This window comes from Bactrocera latifrons, unplaced genomic scaffold, assembly GCF_001853355.1.
Source record: "Bactrocera latifrons isolate USDA-ARS-PBARC rearing strain unplaced genomic scaffold, ASM185335v1 scaffold_301, whole genome shotgun sequence".
In the NCBI taxonomy this organism is placed as follows: Eukaryota; Metazoa; Arthropoda; class Insecta; order Diptera; family Tephritidae; genus Bactrocera; species Bactrocera latifrons.
Window position 1 is genome coordinate 187,859 of NW_017536642.1, and position 26,036 is coordinate 213,894.

At 35.6% G+C, this 26,036-nt stretch overlaps 1 protein-coding gene across 2 annotated transcripts in view; it reads left to right on the plus strand.

The window, feature by feature from the left end:
* The first annotated feature begins 1,020 nt into the window (after window positions 1-1,020).
* The window catches only part of LOC108970606, a 96,891-nt gene continuing 71,875 nt past the window's right edge, over window positions 1,021-26,036 (plus strand). The window contains exons 1-3 of one of the 2 annotated variants that reach the window (XM_018936089.1): window positions 1,021-1,078; window positions 3,208-3,212; window positions 3,355-3,742. The gene's annotated coding sequence lies outside the window, so the exon portion shown is untranslated. The remainder of the gene's footprint in view (window positions 1,079-3,207; window positions 3,213-3,354; window positions 3,743-26,036) is intronic. The other variant, XM_018936090.1, reaches the window with a different exon arrangement.

Sequence of the window (26,036 nt, forward strand, 5' to 3'; positions counted from 1 at the left end):
ATTCCAGGTGCATGCCCTCAATTCGTACTCCTTATTCCGTTTGCCATGAGGGGTCTCTCATTCGAGGCTGTTGTGGCGTTTTCAGTGGGGTGGTTTTTTTACGCGGCGGGTCCCAAACCCAGCGCACAACCCTATGCAGTGATAATTACGCACAGAAAATTTAATGAAACTTCTTTGTTCAATACTTTCACTTATCGCAAAACTCGCCGAATGCGCTTTCAGAAAAATTATTGAATTGATTATTTTGTCTACACCAGTAAAGAAGAAGAAAAATGAATATTGTGATGTGATGCCTCTAACACTCAAACCAATTATAAAAAAAGTATTTCGACTAATGGGGTTTCGCGCGCAATTTAAAGTAAAGTTGCTTACAGTAGTAAGAAGTTCTAACTCTTTAATTATTTAATTGTTGGACTTTCAATTTGCTGGTCAAACGGGATACATATTTAGGAGCTTTACTATGGAAGCATTTTCATATCGGTCATTTTTTTGGTTTACAGATTTATAACTTAAAAAAACTTGGATTTTCTATTTAATGACATACAAGAACGATATACTCGTACATACATACATACATAGTATTTCGTTAATCAAAAACCCTAATTGTTTATTGTGCACATTTTGAAAAGGTTTAGAAAAGGCGCCAAAAATGTAAACAAAATCTTATAAAACCGCAGCAGCGATCTGATATCTAACTCACAGAGGTGACAAAATGAGTTTGCTTTGTTACGCTCTCAAATACATTTGACTTTGTGCTCTCTTCCAACTCTTGCAGCTGATCAGCTAGGAGCGTAAAGCGATTGCAATTGATGCCGCGAGTAACTACGCATTCAAGAGAGCATGTGTAAGTCCAAACAGGTGAGAAAAGGGTGCCAAAACTACTACTAAGTGCGGAGTGGCGCCTTGCCAATGGCCGACGGCGAGAGCACCCGGAGTGCGCCAACGAATGCCACCGGAAGACTAGCGCGTGCACTCGAGCGCCAGTCGTCATTACAAAAGTGCGCCGCGTCGCGTGGAGACGTGCAATTGCGCTCCAAATTGAATCGTTTTTGCTTCGCTTTGTTTCGTTTGAACCCAAGTAAGTTTGTGGCGTGCGCCGTACGGAATTGCCTGGCGTTGGCTTGTGCTGTGTCGTACGCTTTTCTGTGCCGTTCGTTTGTGTTCTCTGCGCTGCAGCATCAGGTTGTAGCGCCAACGTGCGGGGCGCACACGTGAGCTTGTGCCAGTACTTGTGCATCCAAGGGATCGCGAGTCGGAACGCGAAATGTGTCCGTACATGTTCGCAGGAAATGAAGCGATAATCACATTACAATAATAGTCAAAAGGCTGGCAGTGGATATGATAATTACAGCAGCCGAAATGAAACACGAGAAACAGCAGATTTAAATTGGGTAAAATGCACGATGTTTGTGCGAAACCTACATATGTGTTTTTGTGAGTGCTGATGTTTGTGCTTCAAATGAAAAAAATGGAAATATATAAAATTTTGCTCATAAGCTTATTCGCTTGCATGTATGTGTGGTATGTGTGGTATGTGTATGTGCGCGTGCACGCTTGTTGAAGAGGCGTGCAACTTAGTTGTATGGGCGTCTTGATGCTAGCGCGCCAGGCAGCTGCGTGCGTTTTGGGCAGTGGTCGAATTGCAAAGTGCCGGACGTCGGCCAGTGGGCGACAGGTCCGCATATAACATACATACATATTAGTGGGGAAGTAGAATTATACAGGACGTAGTGGGATGCCTACACCAACTGATCAACCCGGGGGAGAATTGGTTAGCAAAAAAGCAGATCAACGCACTCAGAAAGGAGTTTCGGATCACTGTTAGTTTGACTGGACACGTCACTTGAGGTGATCAAGCTTAACTTAGCGCGCAGTTTCTGACCCAGTTAAACTTTGTTTTGAAAATTTTCAAAACGAAAGCACTTTGAAATATTTAAAAAATAAAATCATCTATCTTCGGTCCTTACCGCAGCATAGAAAAGTTTCGTTTAATAGCATAAACCATAGTAAATATGTCAGCAGTATTAAATAAGTCAAACCGCAAGCTTTGTTAATATAATTCAGAGGTATGAAAAAGCAGTCGAATTTCTTTCTTTCAAGCTTTTTTAAGAATATAGTCAGCACGTAAAAAATGGAAACACGGACGTTTTGATACAAACTAGTAGCTAATCGGCCAATCTTCGGATTTAATAAAAAACGGGATAATAGGCATAAGGGTTTTGAAAGTAGTGTAGTTTGAGCCAAATAAATCCTAGATTGGAATAATATTTTCATTAGTTCCACGTGTTTTTTTTGTTGCAAACTGGTGTTTAAACTTTTTTGATGTTGTGGGTAAATTTTAAAGCTTGGGAAGAGTTTGTTATTTTGAGACAAACAAATTTTTAATGACTGGAGACTGGAGATTTAGTATGACAACTACGAGCTCAGTTTTATCTAGAGGCTCTTTTTAACGTGACACGGCTTAATTTTAACGGCTCTACTTCTGATGGTGGTTCTTTTGCGCACCTCTGCTTCACAGCAGAAATTTTCGTTTATTTGGTTAAAAAAAATTCAATAAGTTGGCTTCACGATTTTCGCGCGTACTTCTCGATAGGTAATTATACAGCTCAGTAAGAACAGGGTCAAGTTTTGCTTTAATTTAATATTTGTTTGGCCTCATTATCAACGCCAACCTGTTTCAAGCCGAAAATTTTTATTTGAAATCCAAGCGATGTTTGAAGTAGCCACAGGAAGAAAACCACGCAAAAGACGCTTGAAACACTCCGCATCTTCTAGAGTTGTTATTATTTCGAAATCATGTGCAGAACAAACAGGAAAGAAATGAAAAATTAAAGAAATGTATTTGAGAGGCGGAGTTGCGGCTTTGATTGCGGCAGTGGCAGTGGCGAAAATGCGCGAAATTTGCCTTCACGTCGGTTTCGCATCGACCCATTTAACGTGTCCCATTAAAAGTAATTTAAGTGTTCGAAAATATGTAAGTAAAATATACACCAAAAACTCTCAAGAAGAAAAATATACTACACATTTGTACATACATATATCTCTGTCTATATATGTACATATGTATGTAGGCACGTAAAGCGTTCACAGATCCAAATACACAAGTAAGACTCACGAAGAGGCCAGATTTCGTACATGCATGCATATATATCAGCACATGTGAGCAAACGTATGGAGACGTACATATATATGTCTGTATATTTGAAGAGTTGGTAAGTACATATCTACAAGATACTCGCGACTCGCGACCAGTCCACAACCGTCTGCTTACACGACTGGCCATCGTACTTTGCATTCGTATGCAAATAAGTCAAAGTCCATGGCAAAAATAATAATAGCAAAAAATATCTGTAGTGTAAAGAAAACATTACAATTGTCAGTGTGTATGAAAAAGTGAAAAAATAAAAAAAAACAAAAAACGAAAGCAAAACACATTTCACCAAACCAAAACAACTGTAACCCACCAGAAGCAGCAGCCAGCATTGAGAAGCGTCGAGTGCGTCTCTTTGTGTAACAAGCGGCAGTTTCCAAAAGTAAAAACACCGGCAACAAGAGCAAAATTGCTATGAAAGAAAATTAAAATTAATAATAATAAGAATAATGAATGCATAAATAAACAATCACTTGCTCTTCACTTCACGGCTGCAATAACAACTGGGCTATTTACTTCGAGATTTGACCATAAAGCAGCTACAGCTACTTCCTCGGTTATTTGGGTGTGGATAGAGTATTTTTCATACTGGTGAGTTTGCAGTTATTACATAATATTTGACAAGGTACTATAACAGTTTATGTAATATTATACACACAGAAGTCAGCAAAGAAGGTTCGCCTAAGTTTCAATTATTACTATTACTTAATTTTTAATAAATGAGAATTGAATTGTACATTATTCCAAACACGCAAAATCTAATCATTATTTCAGTTTAGCTTCCAGTTCCACAATTTGAAAAAACACTACAACAGAACGTATAATTGGATTCGTTAATCAAGTGTATTTCCATAAAACACAAATATTTTTTTCAATATTTCCTAAGTTTTTTCGTTACTAATGTCTATACTTTTTCACTTTTTTATACTACAGAGTATAATTGTTTTTTCACCTAACGGAATATCACTTAAAACTAATTGAGATAGATTTAGGGTTAAATATATATAAATATATGAGAAAGTCGAGACGAGTTGAAAACCGTGTTATTACAGTAGCAATAAGTTGTGAAAAAGTGGGATTTGCCCCGCTCTCTATGAAGTTTAATGTACATATCTAAACCACTAAAGCTAGAACAACCAAGTTTGCCCAGCGCAAATATTATAAGAACTTCTACCAACAATGTGAAAATGGATGACATCGGGAGATATCCTCATCCACTCTCTATACAACGGCACTGTCGAAAATGACTAAAAGTGTGATAACTCAATAACTAAATGCGTCAGAGACATTTACATCCAGGATGGCATAAGAAGGCGGAGTGAAAATTGAAAAATTGGCGTGGCTCCTCCCACTTTTAGGTGAAGAATATACATATTTCGGGATCTGCTCTACCGATTTCAACTAAAATCGGCACATAACATTTCTTTGACTTTGCTGTGCTATTTTGTAGAAATGAGCGAAATCGGGCAAACAAAATATCTGTCAATGCATGGAATATACAGATGAAACTTAGAGAGAATGCTTTCCTGATAATAGTATCTCCATGTATCAAAAGTGGGTTGAATCGAGTCAATTCGTCCCTTAACCCTCATATATGTACCTAATAAAAAAGATTTTCTAACTTCTAGTTGATTTTATACCGCATATATCAGGCAATATGCTATCAATAAAAATAAGAGAGCGTGTTTTGCTCATAACAGTGTACCTTTGTGCTTAGTTGAAAAGGGGCGATAACTAGACCTAGCCCCCCTTAAATAATATCAAGATTTTCGAACATCCGGCTGACTTCACTTCATATGATTGGTGATTGTATATAAGATACATTAGTGAAACCCAGGGAAAATTTGTTTAGTATGTGTCATGATAATATTATGTAGTATTGGCAAAAATGGATAAAATCGGGTCGATACTACCCCAACTCCATATACATATGTATATAGTATATGTAAATCCAAAATTGCTTGAATTCCGATCATCTGGTTGACGTTTACACCCTAAAGTATTTCCTTTGCTTTGCTTTCTGCAAGTTGCAAAAGTATAAAATTTTCGGTTGCACCCGAACTTAGCCCTTTCTTATTTGTTGTTTGTTTATTTTCTAAATAGTATAATTATTTTTACTCCTCGAAGGCATATAACGGGTGTTTTTTAGACGAGTGATTTTCAATGCCCCAATACTTTTGTCGTAGTTGGTCTCTTTGACAGCCGTTACTTGATTTATGCTTAGATTGTTCGACATTTCAAAAGGAATACTTACTATACCGGGCAACGTCTGCAAATGGACCCAAAACGAGATGACCAGCGGACAATTTTGGCGATCGCATTACCTTGTCTCGTGGGTCTGTGGTGTGGCAAACCTTATCTTTATAATAAAGCTAAATTCTTGGCTACAACATTAAAATATATGTATGCCTTTTATTTCTTCTTGACAGCCACTCTGCTAAAAGCACCCTTTATTTTATTGCCTCTGCGAGAAAGATTAATTTTCTTTGTATTGATTCAAATGTTGATTTTTATGTACATATGAATATTAATACAATTAATGATTTGTTGGCTTGGTTACTTTTTAGTTCTGACAGCGAAAAACAGGGTATGGTAAAGTAGTGTCACAGAAAGCTAATAGTTTTTTCCGTTCCTGTTCTGTACTCGTATATTTTTGTGTTGTTGTTTGATTCAGCAATCGCAAATTACTCGTTGGAAATAATTTGGAAGGTATCATAAATAAGTAAAAGTTTTTACGACATTGAGAAGAAAGAAAATATTTATAGACCCACAATGCTCAGAAGTCAAGGTTATAAAAATTGTACAATTTCTCAATTGAAGCTGCGTCAGTAAGGTATTACATACTATATATCAACTATTCGGGTTTCGAAGTATTACAAAGATGTTAGGAATATGGAATAATTATTCTCTAGAAATGTTCAAGCTGATTTCAAATACATTTATTAAGATACAAATAAGTATAAAGGGTTTGATTTCACTGCATTAACAAATTTTGAGTTTTTGTAATGAAAATTGTATTCGAACATATGAGTATCTTCTTTTGAGAGATGCTATAGTAGAAAAATATGCGAATAGAGTTTTTCACGAATAGGTTTCCAAATGTTTAGCTAATATTTCTTATGAACCATTTTATCACCCAGAGCTAATTGATTTTACTTTTTCTTGCCATACAGTCTCGAAGATGTATTCATAAATCCAAGTTTCGATGCGCTCGATGAATATAGGGTCGGTTGTAATATTTGGATGCTCCATTTTTATGCATTTCATTAATTCGGTTTATTTAAATCTATTTTTTGGGGTTAGTTTTGTTTCTAACCAATTAAGATAAATTTAATGAAATCAAGATCAAGATAAGATCAAGCGTCACATCATACTTCACCAAAACCTAGTACATTGTATTAACCTAAGAAATAAATTTATTTCCATCCATTGTATGCCTTAGCTCTAGTTTAAATGAAAAAGTCGTACTTTTAATTTTAGATATCAACAAATAAAAGAAGACTTAGAAACGCTTGCTTGCTTTAAGATTTTTTTCTACCATTTTTAATAAGACTAAATGGATCAGTGTTTATTTGCTTCTTATGGTTGCCTGAGTTTTGTTTCTGTAAGAATATACAATGTGTATGTTTTATATATTTTTCGTACTCGCATGTTTCCAATGAAGAACCTCCACATGAGTGTACTTATGCTCGTATACGAACACCAAATATTCGCGAATGAACGCAACACAGAAACACGATAAAGCAATGGGCGACAATTTTTTCGGGTTTTTTGGTGTTGCACTGACCGTGATATACAAACATTCGAGACGCAAAAGTTGCGCAGGCGCAAACTCCATAACTCCAATTGAAACCACACTGCTACTATGTATGTGAGTATGTGCGTTCGTTTGATTGGATACCGGTGCAAGAGCAGGTGAGTGGCAACCACTTCAGCGATGCTGCAACATCGCGTTCCAGCAACGTCCGAGGGACGCGGCGACTGTAGCTAAAGGTAGAAGGTTCAAAGCGAGGCAACGCGCTGAAATGCCCTCTTGTCTTCTCCCATTTTTACGAGTATTTACAGTTTTATTTCTTTAAGTGGGTTTTTAATTTTGTTGGACTTTAACTTATTGACCAGTTCTATCCACATTTTATTGTCTTTAATGTAAGCAAACAATTCGCAGACACCCAGTCCGAAGTGGTAAGAGATGAATGCCGTAAAATAAAAGCAGAGACATGGTACTCACTTAGCTGGGCGTTCAGTTGGAGCGTTTCAATGCCAATAGGATGGAATGAAGAAATGTGGCGTGTGGCGTGTGGCGTGTGGCGTATATTCATATGCTTGTATTTAAATCATTGCGGCGCATGATGTTCCCTGATGACAGACTTAACAAAATCGTACAATATAAATGGGATAGATCAAGCCCAACGAGGAGGAGTCTGACAAATAAACGCGGTTACAAACTCGTTGCGGAGCGTAAAATTGTGTAAAATATTTATTGATGCTCTTTGACCGATCAGTTGTAACTGAAATATTATATTTTTCTTAATCTTTGAAGTACCTTGATATTTCTTGTTGCACCGTAAAAGGGGAACTAAATAAGAAGAGGAAATTAAAAATTCATTTTATTGCTAATTTCAAGAGGTCTTCACCAAATGTTATGTTTAAAACAATGTAGTTCGAAATTATTTTAATATTTTAGGTATTTTAGGAATTTCATTGAGCTTTATTTCAAATAGCAGGTAATCTTGCATCAAGAAACATTTAATTCTTCAGTTTGATATTCATATTTTAATATTTTTTGTTTTCATAAAAAAAATTAACAAAGTGGCAACCTTTAACCTTTTACTTTTAAGTAATTTGAGTATTATACCAACGAATCCGAGCATAAATTCGCTGTATATGACCAATGTGACTGCATTTTGTTGCGCAACGCTAATTCGTTTCAGTTGATTGTGTGAATGTTACTAAAATTAATTTTTGAAAATCATACATTGCAATCGTTAACATTGTTTAAATGTATTTTTTATTCAATATTTCCAAATTATTTAATATCATGTCTCGGTACTCACGGTACATTGATTTTAAGACATAAATTTAGAAATGTTCCTCAATTTTATTTTCCTAATATTTGATAATCTTAATTCTCAAGAGTTTATATAACATTTTATAATTTGTTTTATATAGATGACATTTGTTTCTCAAGTTTAAACGCCCAACACCCCCTAATTTACAACTGGCTAAACTGATGCACACACGGCATAGGACGAATCGTCAAGTGCATATATTCATACTCATACATGCATACATATATACAGAAATAGATACCTTGTTAAACCGCAATTGAGCATATGCCCGAATCCCACTATAGAGTGCTCAATCACCGGAGCTATGAAGCATGTGAAATCTCGCCGAAAGTGGATGCTCAGGGCTAGGACAGGGTGTTACGTTGCTTGTAGTTTTGGTTTCCGCCAATCTAAATTCACACATTCCTTTATCTTTGAAGGTTCATGAATTTAAGCACAATATTAAAATAAACAATCGTGTTTAGGCAAAACTGGTAAAATTCTTTGATAAATACGCGAGTTGGTAGAAGTTTTTTTATATTCGAGCGTTGCAAATTTAGTTGTTCATGTTCACTTTTTCAAAATTTCAAAATTGTTGGTCACAGGTGGCCTTTGCTACTGTGATCTTTTGTGCCAAATTACAGTTTTATATCTTAATTTAGTGCTTAGTTATGGTACTTTAAAGGTTTTTACTTAATTGCGATTTGTGGGAGTGGCAGTGGTCCGATTACGCCCATCTACGAACTCGTAATTTTTTTGTACTAAGGAACCTAAGGAAGGTTCCTGATCATGTATATATATGTAACCATATATCTATTTTGCTTAATTTTAGGTGATACGTTCAACCGTTAGGTGAACAAAACTATGATCTAGCAACTGATTCCAAGAGTATAAAAATGACGTGTGTAGAGCAATTTTAAAAATTTCAGAAGCTGATTACCAATTTCTTAATATTCTATTATATTTTTGGTGTATAACAAAGAGTGAATTAATGAAATTCTTTTGTCTATCTCTTGATTTGTTCTTTTATTGCTCATGATACCGTACAGTGTTTCCGAACAGAGCTAAAATTGGTTAGATAAATGTATTGGGCTGGTAGAATACTTCTTTAATGAGTTACATGGCTTTACGAGTTTGAAAAATCGATTATCTTAATAAATTTGAAAACACCTCTGGAATATTGTCCTAAATTTTCAAGTTGATCCGAGTAACAGCTTCGGATATATAGTCTTGAGAACTTGTGCGCTCGAAGCTAGCTAGGCTAAGTGCGTCATCTTTAAACGCGTTTTATTTGAAATTGTATTTGTGCAGTCGGTTGGCAATATTTCTAGAGAATTACTCAACCGATCTTCATGAAATTTGACACAGGTCTTTGAGATACAATTCTTAAAAACTTAAATGAAGGCTTTTTTCTATTACACCTGTTCGAAAGTTTTTCTTTATTTCTTTGTAAAAATGTCTGCCAAAAATACAATTTTCAGTTTTTTGTCCCTTCGTTCAAGTTCTAAGTTAAGGTTCTAACTAAAACACATATTTTTTCACATTAGATGATCCTCTAAGGGGTTTCCTTCCCACACGGGTGCATTTTTTTCTGAGGATAACCGGAAATGGCGTCGCAATGGCCGAGTTTAAAATATTTTTTAACAAAAATTTCAATTTTTTTTGTTAATATATAGTCTATCTATACAATCGTCGGAACTCTTTAGTCCCAGAATAATTGCTTACAATAAAATTTTAAACATTTCGTACAGTTAATTTATTTCTCTCATTGATTGACTTATGTTTGTTTCGAAAACTTACTTCTATTCCATGTTACCCAAAACATAACTTAAATGTAACCGACCATTGCCGCGTCCACAAAATATCGTCGTTAATAATAATACCCAACGATTACCCTCCTCCCGCCCAACCGACGCGAGGGGCGCAATCCGCGAACAAGCGGAATTAGCCGAGTCATAAAAGGCAAGGGAGTTTTAAGCGTTGCGATCTTAAGCTGCTCAGCTACAGAAACAAAAATTTCAACAGCCAAAACTAAGAATTAGATTAAAGTTATAATTTTGAAATGTTACTTGTTAAGAGTGGATAAAATAATTTTTTTAATGGTAAAGAGTGAATCTGTTAGATCAAATGTGTTGGAATGAGAATTGAAATCGTGACATATACGGCGGAATGGTTCGTTTAACTCGAAATTTGTTCTAGAAAACTTTAAAAGTAAAGGTCTAAACTGYCTGGTAGAGCGAGCGGGAATGTTAAAATTAATATCAGACAAGAGAGATGGGCTACAGACTGACCCATTGATGAGTTTTACAAGAATACCAAGCATTTCCCTACGACTAGCGAGTGTAGGGAGATTTATAAGCTTTAAACGGTTAGTGTAAGTAGGAAGATTTAAATTGGAATCCCAATGCAAATGATTTAAGGCAAAAAGTAAAAATTGTTTTTGAACGGACTCAATTTTCTCAGAATGAACTTGATAACAAGGGTTCCATACCACGGAAGCATACCCTAATATAGGCCTCACCAAAGATGTAAAAAGAATTTTTGTGGTAAGCGGATCTCTAAATTCTTTAGACCAACGTTTAACAAAACCAAGAGCACCTTTAGCTTTAAAAACCATAGAAGATGTGTGAAGATTGAAATTGAGTTTGGGGTCCATAGTTACTCCCAAGTCAACAAAACTGCATACTTGCTCCAACCTAAAGTTTTGTATTGCGTATGAAGTAGCGTCTACAGATCTACGTGAAAAGCACATCGTTTTACATTTTTTAAGGTTTAATGGCATGTCATTTCTAACACACCAAGAAACTAGGTTGTTTAAGTCTGTTTGCAACTGACATCTTTCGCTATTCGAGGTGAATGATTTAAAAAGTTTTACRTYRYCMGCATACAATAAAACTTTTGAAAACTTAACAACAGATGATATGTCATTAATAAATAACAGAAACAGAATTGGACCAAGATGGCTACCTTGAGGAACGCCTGAAGGAACATTGATTATGTCAGACAGAGTATCGTTAAATATGACTTGTTGAATTCTATTACTAAGATAAGAAGCAACCCATTTTAGAAATATTGGTTGAAAACCAAGAAGATCAAGTTTATTCAAAAGAATTGAATGGTTTACTTTATCAAAAGCTTTACTAAAATCTGTGTATATGACATCAGTATTCTTATTCTCCCTAAAACCCGTTGATACATGTGATACAAATTCAAGCAAGTTAGTTATTGTAGATTTCCCTTTACGAAAACCGTGCTGAGAACAAGAAATTAGTGGAGAGATCCGGAGGGTTATGTTGTCTGTTATAATTGCTTCAAAAAGTTTAGGTATTGCAGACCTTAAAAAGCCTCGCTTCCTAATAATAATAATTAACTAAAAACTTGCGGTAACTCACTAAATAACAACGTTAGAAGCTTTAAATTTCAAATGTTGTATGAAACAGGAATCTATGATAGGAAATAATAACAAAATTAGATGATGAACATGCTGCTGATCACCTTTAGGTGAAATACCGTATCTCAGGAGCTACTTAGCCAATTTAAACCAAATCAGGCGCTTTACATTATTCCAATGTTTTTCTGATACACTGTGAAAATGGGAGAAATCGGACTACAACTGACCCTACTTCCCATATACATACTATATAGTAAAGGAACTATAAATTCCATCAAATTCTTTAATTTCAATCAATGAAACTCAATGGATATATCGAGATAAAACTCAAATAGTAGCCTTTAATGTACAAATTGAATTGGCAAAGTCGGATCGTAACTGTTCAAACTTCCAGATATGGAGACTTTTTATTGAACATTTCGGTCAATGTGTGAGATATAAAAATGAAATTTTGTAGGAAATCATTTTCTGATACTACTTCCTTAGTCTACCTTCCTAACTTAATGAAAATTAGATATCCTCATTTCAGTTAATAATAATGTATATAAAATTGGATCAATATTACCCCTATCTCCTATATACCTAATGTAAGAGTTTCAAACTTGTTGGCTGACTTGGTTGGCTGTATACCGTATGCATCGGTCAATATGGAAGATATCTTTGCAAAATTAAATGAACAAACAATTCTGGGTATATTATAGTTTAGTGCCGAATAACCCCCACTCCCATATATCACATATAATGTTTTCCGTTTTTCTAACAAACCTATTCTTAATATGTCGGTCAGTGTGTGAAAAATAAATATTTTTAAAGTTGCTTGGAAATAAGTTTTTGAGTATTTCTAAAGCGAAGTACAACGAGACCAATTGGCACACAACCCAAATATACCTTTTATAAGGTAGTAATACTACAATGATAAATCAGATCAATTAGCTGATTGATTAATTTCGATTGGCTTTCAATTATTTAGTATTTGGCAACTCTGAAAAAAATGGATATTAATTAACTGTTACTATGTCTTGGATACACCAGCAGCATACGATTTCAGTTATCATTCATTCATTTGTAATTTTGGTAGTGGACTTGAGGTCACCAATTATTCCGACGCAAGTATAGACACTCCCATGTGCATTTGGTCTATGCGATGTAGCACTATTTGGACCACCTAATCCAAGTTTCCTTAATTATAGAAATTTTTTTCTTTAAACATTATATTTTTCTTTTTAGCAAGGATGTATCAAGACCAACAGTCATGTTTTGTTAATTAAATATGGATTTGATAGCTAATTTACTTTTTTACCTATACTATTTTGCAAACCCGCTGAATTAATATGTTTTTTATTTGTATATTACTAAATTATGTGAAATTCTTAGTAATCCACGTTCATTTGTTAGTGTTCGGGAACTTCCTTAGTCTGATGTAGTGTAGTCTGGACCCTGAGTACTTAATAGACTCTAAATATTTCTGACTTTATTTTCGCTATGTTTTTAAAAAACTTCGGACGCAGCCTCATAATATCATACTAATGAATGGAAACTCTAACGAGTCTCTTGTCATAGCTTTATTTCAGAGTTCCCGCTGATATTTCTTATTCGCTTAAATGCTACAAATATTAAATGAAGCGAATTAAATACATACATATTTAGAAGAAAAGACTAACATATTAAGGCATACTTGATTTAATGGAATACTTATTATTCTGCTCAGAATGCTTTCTTCTAAGTTTAGCTTTCCTTTTGGAGTATGGTTAGACAATTGAATGTAGACTAAATCGAACACTTCTGATATGAACGACTAAGAAGAATAAAAACAACACAAATAATTGCGAACGAGGTTTGTTTGAAATTTAGCACTTGAAAGTAAAGATTAGTTTATTGATTTATTTATACTTGCGTTGGAACCGCACGAATTTATTTATCGCCTCGCGTATTCTTCTGTTCTTATCCAAACGAGTATTGTCCATATATTTGGCGTGTTCAAAGCATGTCACACATTCATCTAATCTCCAGAATTTCATGTTTAATTGCCATCTGCAACATGCAACTCATTGCTCCATTTTATATTTTTTTGGATTTTTTCATTAAACGGATTTATTTATGAAAATAGACCCAGGAAGAAAATAATCGAGCAAATCAATATTATTAATTTAAAAGCTTCATTAAAGGAAATGTATATAACTGTCGATATATTAAAGTCAACAAGGTTAGGTTAGGCAAGTTTTCACATAAGCCCTCATATGATTCGGCCATTGTTTCTATTGGTATTGATGATGCTCTTGGAACGAAAGATTCTACTTTTCATTGCCACATCATATTTTCGTGACTGTTTTTCGCTACCACTGGATGAGCCGCTTACATCTGTTGCACGTAATTTTCATCCAGCACGTTGTCAGATGATTACCAGTTTACCGACTGTATGCTCTTATGTGGGGATCATCTGGAATAAGTCTTGACATTGATCTGGTCAATATATCCTTTTCCTCTGACATAATTGTAAATTGGTTCTAGCCAAGCCAGAACGATCACTTATCTTTCTGTCATCAACTGCAGAAGTTTTCAAAAAACCAAATCAGTAGTGCGGTAAAAAAACATTTACGAAATATTAAGATTCTCAAAGAGCCATATGCCCAATTATAGGAGGCAACAGACAGATAATTAGCTCGTCTTCCTTATCATTTTAAGGAGAATGGGTAAGTATTCTTGGCTTGAATAACTATTTTTAAATCAGTACTTACTTCTTGATCGTTCAGGTTTTCGCATGGGGTTGTGTATAGGAGCACATGGAATACTCCGCTGGTGTAGATATTTATAAACATTAGTAAAATTGCAAAACGTCACGACAGTTAGATAGCCAGAAGACAGCATCACGCATACATACATATATATTGGAAGTCCCATTTAGGAAGGTGTCATAGTTGTATTAAAATTAAATGATCTGCTTTAATCGCTAAAACTACTAATCAACTGCAAGTCGCGAGTACGATTGCAGCAGGTACTGATAGAGATATGAGCGTTGTGAGCCTTCAACTCCAGATGAAGGAGAAAACGAATTATTTCCTAGCACACCAACACGGAGTTGTTCTGCAGATATCTGAATAGATACGAGTGCATATATGTATGTACATACGGATTAAAAGCTCATACACATGCTGCTTGGTGGCTCAAGAGCACTTTCTTGTTATATATGTATGTTTCATATGTATTTCAGCTTGTACTCTTACCATACCACTGACTGGCCATTTGACGCTGTCGCTGTCGCCGTGGGCAAAATTATTTTCCGATTCCGATTGTCTATTGGCTGTGGACCACAGCACGGCTGGACGGTAGCCGCCACATAAACGACTTTAATTACCATTTTTTCTTAGTGTTGCCTTTTTCGAAAAGTTTTATGAGCATCTTTACACTGCTGACGCTCCATTTAATTCCTTCCTGCCGTCATCGCTCGCGCTCGCGCTCGCGCTATCGCCATCGACATCATCATCCTGAGTCTTCGCAATGTTTTAGCCGTTTAACCATCGTAATCGCTTTTTTCTGCGACTTTGCGTTTGGCTTGGCACTCGTTCCGTTCGCCTCGCAATTTGGCTTTACTTCGATTCTATGCGAAATATCGAGCTAAGTCACCGTGATATCCTCATTTTTAATGAATGTGTAAAGGAGGTGAAGTTATGCCGCATTTGACGATGTGCTGTGTCGCGTGAGGCGAAGAGGGGTACGAGTTGCAAAACACGAAAATAACAACACCATCAATAGCAACAACGCAGAAGTGGTATACGGAAACCAATGCGGCAGCAGCAGCAGTAAAAGCCATAGTCGCCGCTGCTCCGAAATAAAAATAGTTTTGCGCAATCCTCACAAATCTGATAAGACGGTTAATACCAGTGCGACGTGCACTGCTGGCTTGTTGATGCACTCGTTCGCGCGCTCGTCGGCTAAGCTCAGCGCGCGGTCTCGGCATGATCTCCACCGCCATGCGCCATGTGCCCGCCGCGCAGCGGAGTGGCAGTGCCACATACATGTATTATATGTATGTGCGAGCGTGTATGTGGTTGGAGTGCAGCGTAGCACCATGAAATATTTTGCAGCTTACATCCAGTGCATCTAGCATCTAGCGCTGGTCGCGTCCACCCATCGATGCGGCAGCTCGCTGCGGATCAGCGAGGTTCCTATTATTTGATTTTGGTGTTTTTTTTCGTACATACATTTAGTACGAGTATTTGTTAAATATTTTCGTTTAGTTTATTTTTAATGTGAAGTCCGACGGAGTTTCAGTTATTTCGGTTTTTGTTATTTGGGTTGTCTGGCCGGGTTAGATGGTCGGTGGCAGAGGATTGGCTAGATGGCTGAATGGTTGAATGGCATTGCATGGCTTGGTTGGCATGAAATACCCAACATGCAACATTACATGCCTATAATTTGTTTTCACACAGCAGGACGTTTTCACTCCATAAGCCATCAGAAAGAGGTCTTAAATGGTCACATTACTGCCATCTCCAGCAGCGTTCAAATGGCAACACTGTTCCGCTGTTGTTGTGCCACATTGTTGTTGCAATGTTATTACTGTTGCTTGCATTTTCCGAGTCAGTTGTTGTTGCTAATGATGTACACGACTGTGTTGTTGCTATTGTTTCTAATAAAGTCACTGTCAATTTTATGGATTTTATGGTTTGTGTATGCACACACTTTCGAACACATTTGCCCGATGCACTTTCATTGCTGCAGTTTGGAAATTGGGTAAAGGTTTACATTTCAGCAATTACGTACACAGATTGTACATTCATACATATGTACAAGTATGTACTCGTATATGCAAGGCACTTGAAAAAAAGTGGTGACGGCTAATTACCAGTGGATATATTTAGCGATAAGTATTTCAATACCCTGAACGGGGTATACTGACACCCAGAGGCAAACGTCGGACACCTAAAAAGCCTAGTATGTAAATAAATGATCAGTACGACGAGCTGAGTCGACTTAATCATATCCGTCGTCGTATAAACGCGAGCTCGTACATCAGTTTCTGAGACAAAGAGCCGCACACGTCATTTTCTACATAGGAAGCTGTTCCTTTGTCGGCACAGGCGAAGTCGGACAGCGTAGCTAGATAAACATTTTGATAAAAAATATTTTTTTCTTATTAAGTAACCCAGAGAGTTTGTATATATCAAACAACATGACTAGAAAGAACACGCAAAGGGTTTTCCGCTGGATTCAAACCGTTAACCAATTACGTTTTCAAATTTATATATGTATATGTAGTTGTCGTAATTCTATTGTCATTCAAATTGCTTCGACAATTCCTTCAAAGGCATGAAAAGGTGTAAAGGTCTTAATGGAGAATAGTTTGTAAAACAATAAAGTGATGTGAAATATTTATTTTTGTTCTCGAATCCCAAAATATAGAGCGCAGCCTTCGTAGTACTCATACTTGGTAAGATATTAGCTATAAGCAAATCCTAGTTTCATTTAGATATGCATACTAAAGAAAGGTTTTTAAACTTTTCGATAAAACTTTTATAGTGGGCTTAAGTTTTGGTTTAAAATTGGCCTATATAGTACATACATATAACAACGATTACATGCCCATGCCCTCCGAATTACGGTACGAAAAGTACGGTGTTTACCAATTTGAAGTTAAATTCTTGCAATTCTGCGATCGTGTTTCAGGCACATATTTATACAATTGTTTTAAAGAATCCCAACTTCTTCTTTTTTACATAAGGCCTTTTTCGCGATTTCTTTTCGAACTGCCGCACATATAAATATTTACGACCATAGAAGTCCAAAACTTTATTTAATTAATTTTTTTTAAATTTGGTTTCGATATTGTTACACGTCATTTTCGAATTTATGAATGGCTGCTGCCCTTGGAGCAAAGAATGAAAATTTGGGGTTTATTATTTATTTTATTAGAGACAAATAGATATGCCGTTAAAGGTTAAAATACGATTTTCTCCTGTTTCTTATCTGCATTTTCGGGCGACTGTCATCTAGCGGTTAGCAATGCATGATTGCTTGCCACTTTTATTTTAACCAGCTTCGTAGCTGTCGTTCCTTGTCCCCGCCTGACACGACTTGTTGCCAATCATTTTTGCAAGCCGAACATATTTATATATGTACATACTCATATATTGTGTGTAAATATGTTGAACTTTGACTCCCTAGCTGAGTTGGAGTTTCTTATCAGAAGTCAATCACACCTTTTCATCACATTGTCTTTTTTGATGTTTCGTATTTTTATACCCTGAATGGGGTTTAAGTTTGCCACGAGTTTCAAGACAAGAAGGAGACGTCGGAGACCCCTATGGTATACATACAGTGTCCAATTAAGGTATTCTGAGTTTTTTTTTTCAATTATAAAATATCACAAGATCTTTGTTTTACCTTTTCATTCATGTCTGGAAAACTTATGCAATTAAATAAATGTAACTTAAGTTTTAAATTAAATAAAAATATGGAACCTTGTTCGAAGAAAAACTTGATTTAACATCACAAAAGTATTTGGAAAATAATATAGTATTGGTAATAATTAATAGCTGGTGGAGAATCTTTTCATATTAATACCCTCCTTTATCTATTCTGCATTGATTTGATTCTCCAGCTGAAATCTACCTCCATTTCTTGAGTACCGCTTCTTTAAGACTTTCTTGGCATGCTCTAAATCTGCCCATAAGCGCTCGATCGTAGTGAGATTCAATGACTTGTGTGGCGTTTCCAAAACATTGACTGAAAATACTAAGGATATGACATAACGCGACTCTTAATAATTTCTAATACAGAAGCAGGCAGATGTTCCTTGATTTTCTCGATTATAACTGCTTTTTAAGTTTATAAGTTCAATGAAATCATCTCCAAATTGCTGTGCATGGTGCTTCGCTTTGTGACACTAAATATCTCTTTCAATGTTTCCCTTTCATTTTGTAAATTGAATATTTCTGTTCTGGAAGACAGTGTAGCTTTTTTTGACTTTCGACCCAAATTTTGGACAATTCAACGTACCTTAATTCGCGAAAAGTTAAAACTGCCGAGACCACAAAGTTTTACACACAGAACGATTATAATATTCTGCCAGAAGCGACACATATCTGTGCGGATAACAAGGCTTTCCGTTCCTCTCAAGATTATACATTCCGACTACTTTTGTAATGTGAACTCAAGTAATTCATGTTCAGAGTGGTGTATACTCATAATTCTGCTTTTGATGTGTTAAATTCATTCTTGGAAAAGAAGGCTAAACGGTTACATGTATTAAAAATTTTGTTTTGGAGCATGAAACTAAGAAAAAATTACTTTTATTGGACTTCTTAAAAAAATCTGAATACTTTTATTACCCACTAATGGACTAGTTTGGACAGAGAATTAGACGAACATACTTTATTGGGTTTCCGCGCTTTCCTTATGGGTGTTACAGACATCGTAGTAAACTTAATACACCGTTTTCAGGGTATAATTATATTGGGTCTTGAAATCGGGGATTTAAAGTTAGAAAGTTAATTGTATTATATTTGCGTGCTTATTGAGTCTCAGAATACTCAATTTCCATAAAAGCGGTGCTTCCTTATATAAAAAGGAAATAGTAAAAATATTAAAGGAAACAACTTTGGAACATTTGATGAATTCACCTGAGCACAATTCGTGTTAACTATGAATACTGAAAGATCTCCAGTTGTTGTTGTGGTAGAAAATAAATAAATGTTTATTTTATAGGAAGGCTGTAGAGTCCATATTCCTTGTCTGGATAAATATCGGTTCCGGTTGGGTAGACTAGGTGTCCAAAAGGGAGTAGAAAAAACCAGCCTATTTACCTAAGCTAAGCTCATCGAATCTACATAGGCTTTACTATCCTGGAAGCGATAGATCATAATATCTGTATATATAATATATTTCTTTCTTACTAAATTCTCAATTTTATGTATTAGGGGCATATATGTAAGTGGACATTATTATGGCTGACGATTATTGTGATCAATCTACCAGAAATAGAAGAAAGCCGATAGAAAAATATATTTTGCTCCTCAATTCATTAATTTCACGGGCACGAAGCCTTTTGACAATTCTTTGACAAGTTAAGCCAATTTACTGAAGCCGGTAATAAACCGACAAACCGACAAATCGACTATTAAATGTTCTTTAGCAATAACCTATTGGAAATTGTTTTAATGATTTTATTCTCATATTGTCTTATGAAATAAAACTAGGAACATATTTGTGTACTGAACATATAGTGCCCTGTGGGTGTTCTAAGCACTGTCGGAGAAAATTAAGAAGGGTATTGGAAATCAACGCGGGCCGAACACGCAACTTATGTTGACTTCAAAATGAGAGTTGAAAAAAAAATTTAAATTGTGCTTTGTAACTTGATAATATTTTGGAAATTTCAGAAATTGTATTTATAAGGTTTGCGTGCTGATTTCTTACATATACTCCAATTTTCATTAAATTTAATGACATAAACGCCCTCCGAAATCCAACAGTATGATCGCAAAGAAGGAAAATGCAAAAGCAAAAAGGCAAATCTTCCCTATATTTCAGTGAAATGGGTGCAAATGCAACGGCGAAGACGTAATGAGCAAACACAATAACCATTCATCGATTGCCTACGTGCACCTCATCATTTTCGAAACATTTTATTTGGGTTTAGATTTCGCCGACCTTTTCGGTTGCCCCGGCACCGATTAACAAATGCCATGGGACTTGAGCAAAAAAACGAGAAAGAAATTTACCAAAAGCACTAAAAAATTGAACGCAAAAACAATCAATTAGTGAATATTAAGTTTGGTCTTAAACAATAAAGCGGAACTTGTAGCGAAAGAAATTGTTACGAAAGTATAAGAAACGTTTACTTTTCCACGGTTTGCCGACTTTTGCTGTTGTTATCACGATTTCTGATGAAGCGATCGCGATTGTAATTTTGCTAAAAACAAAAGCAACGAGAAAATCCATCGACCTCGAACGTACGATTTGTTCAATGTATGTACTTTGTATACGGGAACATAGGTCTGCGAGTCGAAAATCGAATGTAAGAAGAAAGTGGCAAAAAAATTAATCAACTTATCCTTTTTGACTTTTGACTTCGACAGGGATAATAAAATGCAGTAACAAGCCACAGTAATGTGTTGGCAACAAGCAACAAGTCAACAACAATAGATGTCAGTAGTGGCAACAGGCTTCTTACATATACAGTATATGCACAACACAAGAAGTTTGAGATCATATGACGGAAGTCAAGAAGAAAATTTACTTCGGCACATAATGTTATATGAAATTTATTTTTTTTTTATGTAAAAGTTGCACAAAGTCATCAATTGGTTAGCAAAATGTTGTCTAACTGTACACCCTAAAAATAAAAAATAATTTAGTTCACGAAGATGAACGAGATCCTTCGAGTGCACGTAGACGAAGCTCTGCGTTACTTATGGAAAGTGAAAATTCCTTTGGGGCTTTGAACCAGTAACTGTAATGGAAACGGTTCTTTAATGTGTGGTTAAAACTGGGCAATCGATTCCTCTTTGGGGAGGTTAGAATAATACTGATACCCACAGGGCAAAATATATTAAACGAGGGACTGCAAAATTTCTCTCCGCATAGGTTAACATGTCACAGGAAAGTTAGAGCTTAAGATTTTTCTGTTTTCTCCATACACTTTATAATTTTAAGCCCAAGAGACTTAACTTCTACCCAAACAATTTGCATTACTCAAACCATTTAGAACCACTATTAAGGTGATGGCCACGGCAGCACATGCTGGAGCATTTCACTTTCATTCGCTTCGTAATACTAACAACCTCAATAAGAAAAGCAACAGCAACGTTACAAATGCCATATTTAGGGATAATGATATCCACAGCAGCGTTGGGGGGCTGCAGTGAGACGACTATAAATTTGCTGAAATGCAGATGGCCAGGTACTGTGACGTCAACAGTTCCTCGAGCAATCCCAGCCATGCAAACACAGCGCACAAACAAATAGCACGCGAAAGCAAATGGATCGTAGAGGCGAAGAGGGTCAAACTTACATCATCACGCACGCCAAGCCAGACCCAATGGCCCAGGTCGATTGTTGTCAAATTTCATACCATTTGCTTTTTCTCTTTTGGACGGCATCTTACTATTGTTGTCGATTGGTGTTTGTTGTTTCGACGGTCGATAACAAAAATGTTCCATAATTTGTAGTTTATAGCGGTACTTCATACGAAAGTGAATGCGAATGCGCTGCAGATATCGGCAGTGGCAGCGACATCGGTAGATAGCGCGCGCTTAGTCTGTTGCGATCGGCATGGCATACACGCGCCAGACATATTCTGATTGGACGCGAGAGCATGCAAATTCGGACTGCAAAAAGAAACGTTAAAAGATGAAAAGTAAAAGCCATCATTATAAATCAAATAATTTTTAAATTTAAATCTGAGGCCGCTCGGCGCTGGACCGGCTGGATATGCACTACACGTTACACGACCAGCTCTTATGCCGGGGGCTAAGGTTGGGGGCTGCCTAAACACTCAACGCCCTTCGCGTGGAAGCCTCCGTTCACACCGCAGTGGCTGGGATTGCGGTTTCGCGACCGCATGGCTGTCGATAGCCAATTGGGCCATAATAATTGTTGCTACTGTTGTTGTTGTCTGTTGATTATTCCCCTTGCGGATGCATAAAATAACCATAATAAATGCAAATAATCAGCGTAATCGTATTACTTAAGTATTAAATTGAATTATTGCCGTTTCTTTGAAAGATTTAAAATGCCTTTTCACTTTTCATCAAGAAATTATTTATGAGCACTTACGTAAAATAATTTTTTTCTTTTTTAATTAAAGTCATATCGAAAACAGCAATACATGTACTACACATTCATACATACATACATTTGTATCTACTTATGCTAGCATGGAAGTACGCATTTTACAATTGTCAAACATATTTCGCACAAAAAGCCATAGTTTCTGGTACGCCGAGGTGAGGTCCCACATATGTATGACTGGAAAACTTCTGTACATGTGTATGTGTGTATATCAGTATGTTTGTGCAGTTGAGCATTTTTCTTTGCAAAATCAAAAAATGTGCCTCTGCGCTTTGATAACAACGCAGATCTCTTAAGGAACAAATGAAAAAAAGCATGCGAGAGTCTATACTAAGTAACGGTACTCACTGATAAATATTTTTGGCGATAAAATCTTATCTTATTTACGTTTCCGAACACTTTGCAGTTTGTTTCATATTTTCAACTCACATTTTCTCGTCACTAGTGATGCTCGGGTAAATGGTCGCCGACATACATACATATGTGTACAGACTTATATATATATGTACATACATCGATAGTATAAGAAATGGGTATTTTAATTAAAAACTTTTTTTTAAAAAATGAAACAAGTTTACATGCGAACGATCTTGAAAATCATTCACGAGCACACTATACAATAACTACATAGGCTTGTCTTAAATCTTCTAATACGAAAGAAACAACATGTAGCCCTCATCAGGCTATTTCACTGTACCTCTTATATTTCACCAGAAAGCTTGTTAGAATATCTCTAGCGATCCAAATTAAAACAATTTGATTTTATTATTGATCGATTCGTCAAGGGGAATACGTAAGTCTTGGCGACTACCCCAAGGCCGAAATGAGAAATTGTTGGTTTTATGCTTCACGATGAAGATTTTATAACTGTACTCATAGAATTTTTGCATTATAATAACCTGGTAGCAGCCATTGTAGCTACCACTGGAATTAATACCGCAAAATTATTTTCTACCCGATGTTCACTAGAACTTTTATTCTTTTAACAGAGAGGGTAATCTAGCGACAATTTTGAATAATTTCTTATTACCAGTAAATTATATTATTTTATAAAACAAAAACATAGCCATCACGCATATAGTTTCGACTTAACTTGACTGAAATTGAAAAAAATGAATAATTTTAAAAGTAATGGCTGTGCGTGTTGATCTATTTCCAATTGAAGCTTTTTGCGGTGTCATCATAATTCCTTGGATATTCAGAAAAAATCAATCGGGCATAGAAAATTAATTTTAATTTTTTTTTTTAATTAACAAAATGGTGGCTCATGGAAATTTCTTTTTTTATATTTTCGGAAAACCCAACAATTAACTGTCTATAAAAAATCAAATTAAAAAAAAAAGGCTTTCGACCAGGCACTGGATTCTCAAGTTTTCCAAAAGCAGTATAAATACCAGTCAAATTACCGAGCGATTTTCGAGTTGCAGTGGTCAACGGTTCAAGAGCATGGTTTTGAGAAAAACGAATTTAAGGTTTTATCGTGAAGTGAATCGGTCGCTTTCGGCTGCTGCTACCTCTCGAACCTTCCCGAGCACCCGAGGAACCTTTGCTACTCGAAAAGTATTTAGCAAGTTTACTAACAAATTTCAGAGAATATTTCTTATGTATAGTATTATACACCCAGCAACACAAAAAAAAACAGTAAATACTGTATTTTGTACTTTTGATGTTTAAAGGGAAAAATGCCAGGTGAAAATTCTAACAAGCCGCTAAATTTAATTTTAATGTTATTTTCAGTTTATTTTAATAACGTTTGCATAAAAATACTTAGTACAACATAAATATACCTACATATGTATATGCAAAATAGTCGAAACATAAAGTGTTCAATTCTCCTTAAAACAATACTGCACTTTTTACAAACTACTACTTTCTACTGACGACATTAATATTTTACTAAAATATATTTTATATATATTTTTATTTACAATTTTTTTTTGTAATTCTTTATTTTAAACACATGTTGATTAAATTTTGTAACAAAAATTCGCTTTATATCTCTTTATTAATATGTGGTGCCACCTTTTGCATGTATTTGTAACTCTTTTTTGGATGGATTAAATATTCGGCGATTACTGATTTGATTACCTCTACTATTGATTTAGGTTTCTTTTTACTCATTTTGTTAAGATCCTTACGTTTTCTATTGGAAAGAGCTCCGGTCGCTTAATGGCCATTCCAATGAGGTAGTATTAAAATTCCTTTATTTAGCAACCTCAGATGTTAAAATTAACAAATTAACTTAAAAACATGACAGGAGTGAAAAATCTTCATCATTAAATTTTTTTGGTGGCGAGTGGTTTTTTACAGGTTTTCTTCTTAACATTTCCATCTCGTTGAGCCGATTTTGAACGGCTCGAGTTAAATTATCATTACTAAATGCGGCTGCGTTTTTAAATCGCTCTTGTAAACTTCATCTTCAGTTTGCACGGCCTTCTGCTAAGCTAGTGCATCTTTCTCCTCTCTCCTGAAGTTTTCTTGCTCACCAGTTCTCATTTGTCTTGCAAGTTTACGAATAGATTTTTTAAAACTGGGAAACTGTCTAGCACTAGCTTAAGAACGCTACTAAAAACCATAAAAAATTATCTTTCTTGTAACTACCGGTTCAATAAGTGAGTACAGGAATATGAAGTCTTCTTTCGAAACACAAGATCTATAACTAAATCTCAAAGGGAACATTTTCGCTGCTGTGTTAGACTTTCAGTGATACCTAAAGTAAATTAATTTATTATAATAAATATGTGTATACGTATATATGTTATAACAATCTACATATGTATGTACATGGGTAAGTTTAAACAATGACTTTTGTTAGAAGTGCTTTTGTGCAGGTGGATATAAAACCCATATATGCATATCATATATTATTTTGATTTATGTATGTGTATGGGCGAATATCTGTGCGATTCTAGGTGCAACTTGTGTTACGCTCTCAAAACGTTCCGAAAATGATATGCGTCGTCGTTGAGGTGTTTGTTTCTGCGGTTTATCTGCTCATTCGCCTTTGTTACCAACGTTGTCAAGATTGTCGCTAATTTCGTGTTGTTGGTGTTGCCTTTGCTTTCCCTTTTGTCACAAATTGCTTGTTGGGTGCATACACACATAAAAATATATACAACACCTTGGCGACGTCTAAAAGCACGTACACTTATGTGGAAAAATATTGAAGGTTTAAGCAATCTTTCAAAAGTATTTGGATGGCATAAGAGATCATGAGATCGTGGAGGATTCTAACATTTCTTTATATCTTCACAACAATTTTCAGTTGATGTTCTGTCAATTTCGCGATTATTGTGTACAAAGTTTCCAGAAAAAACTATGCTAATAAATCTGTTTGCCATTTAAATTTTTAAAGAGCTCCAAATATTTAAGTAGTATATCCGGTCACAAGTAATTGGGAACCTAGCTAAATTGATAAGTAATTGAAAAAGAGAACCAGTACACTTAGAAAGATGTATTTGAGGAGTCAGCTGCAAAAACTCCTGTATCAATATTTTCGGCTGTTTTTGATATAGTACACATACCAGTAAGAGCAAAAAATAGTAAGACTTTGCTGATCATTCTAAAATTCTTTATTTATTCTTCAAAATTTATTTCGTTCCCTTCAAAGTGATTCCCCTTGGCCTCAATACACGTTTTTTCCAATCCTCGAAAC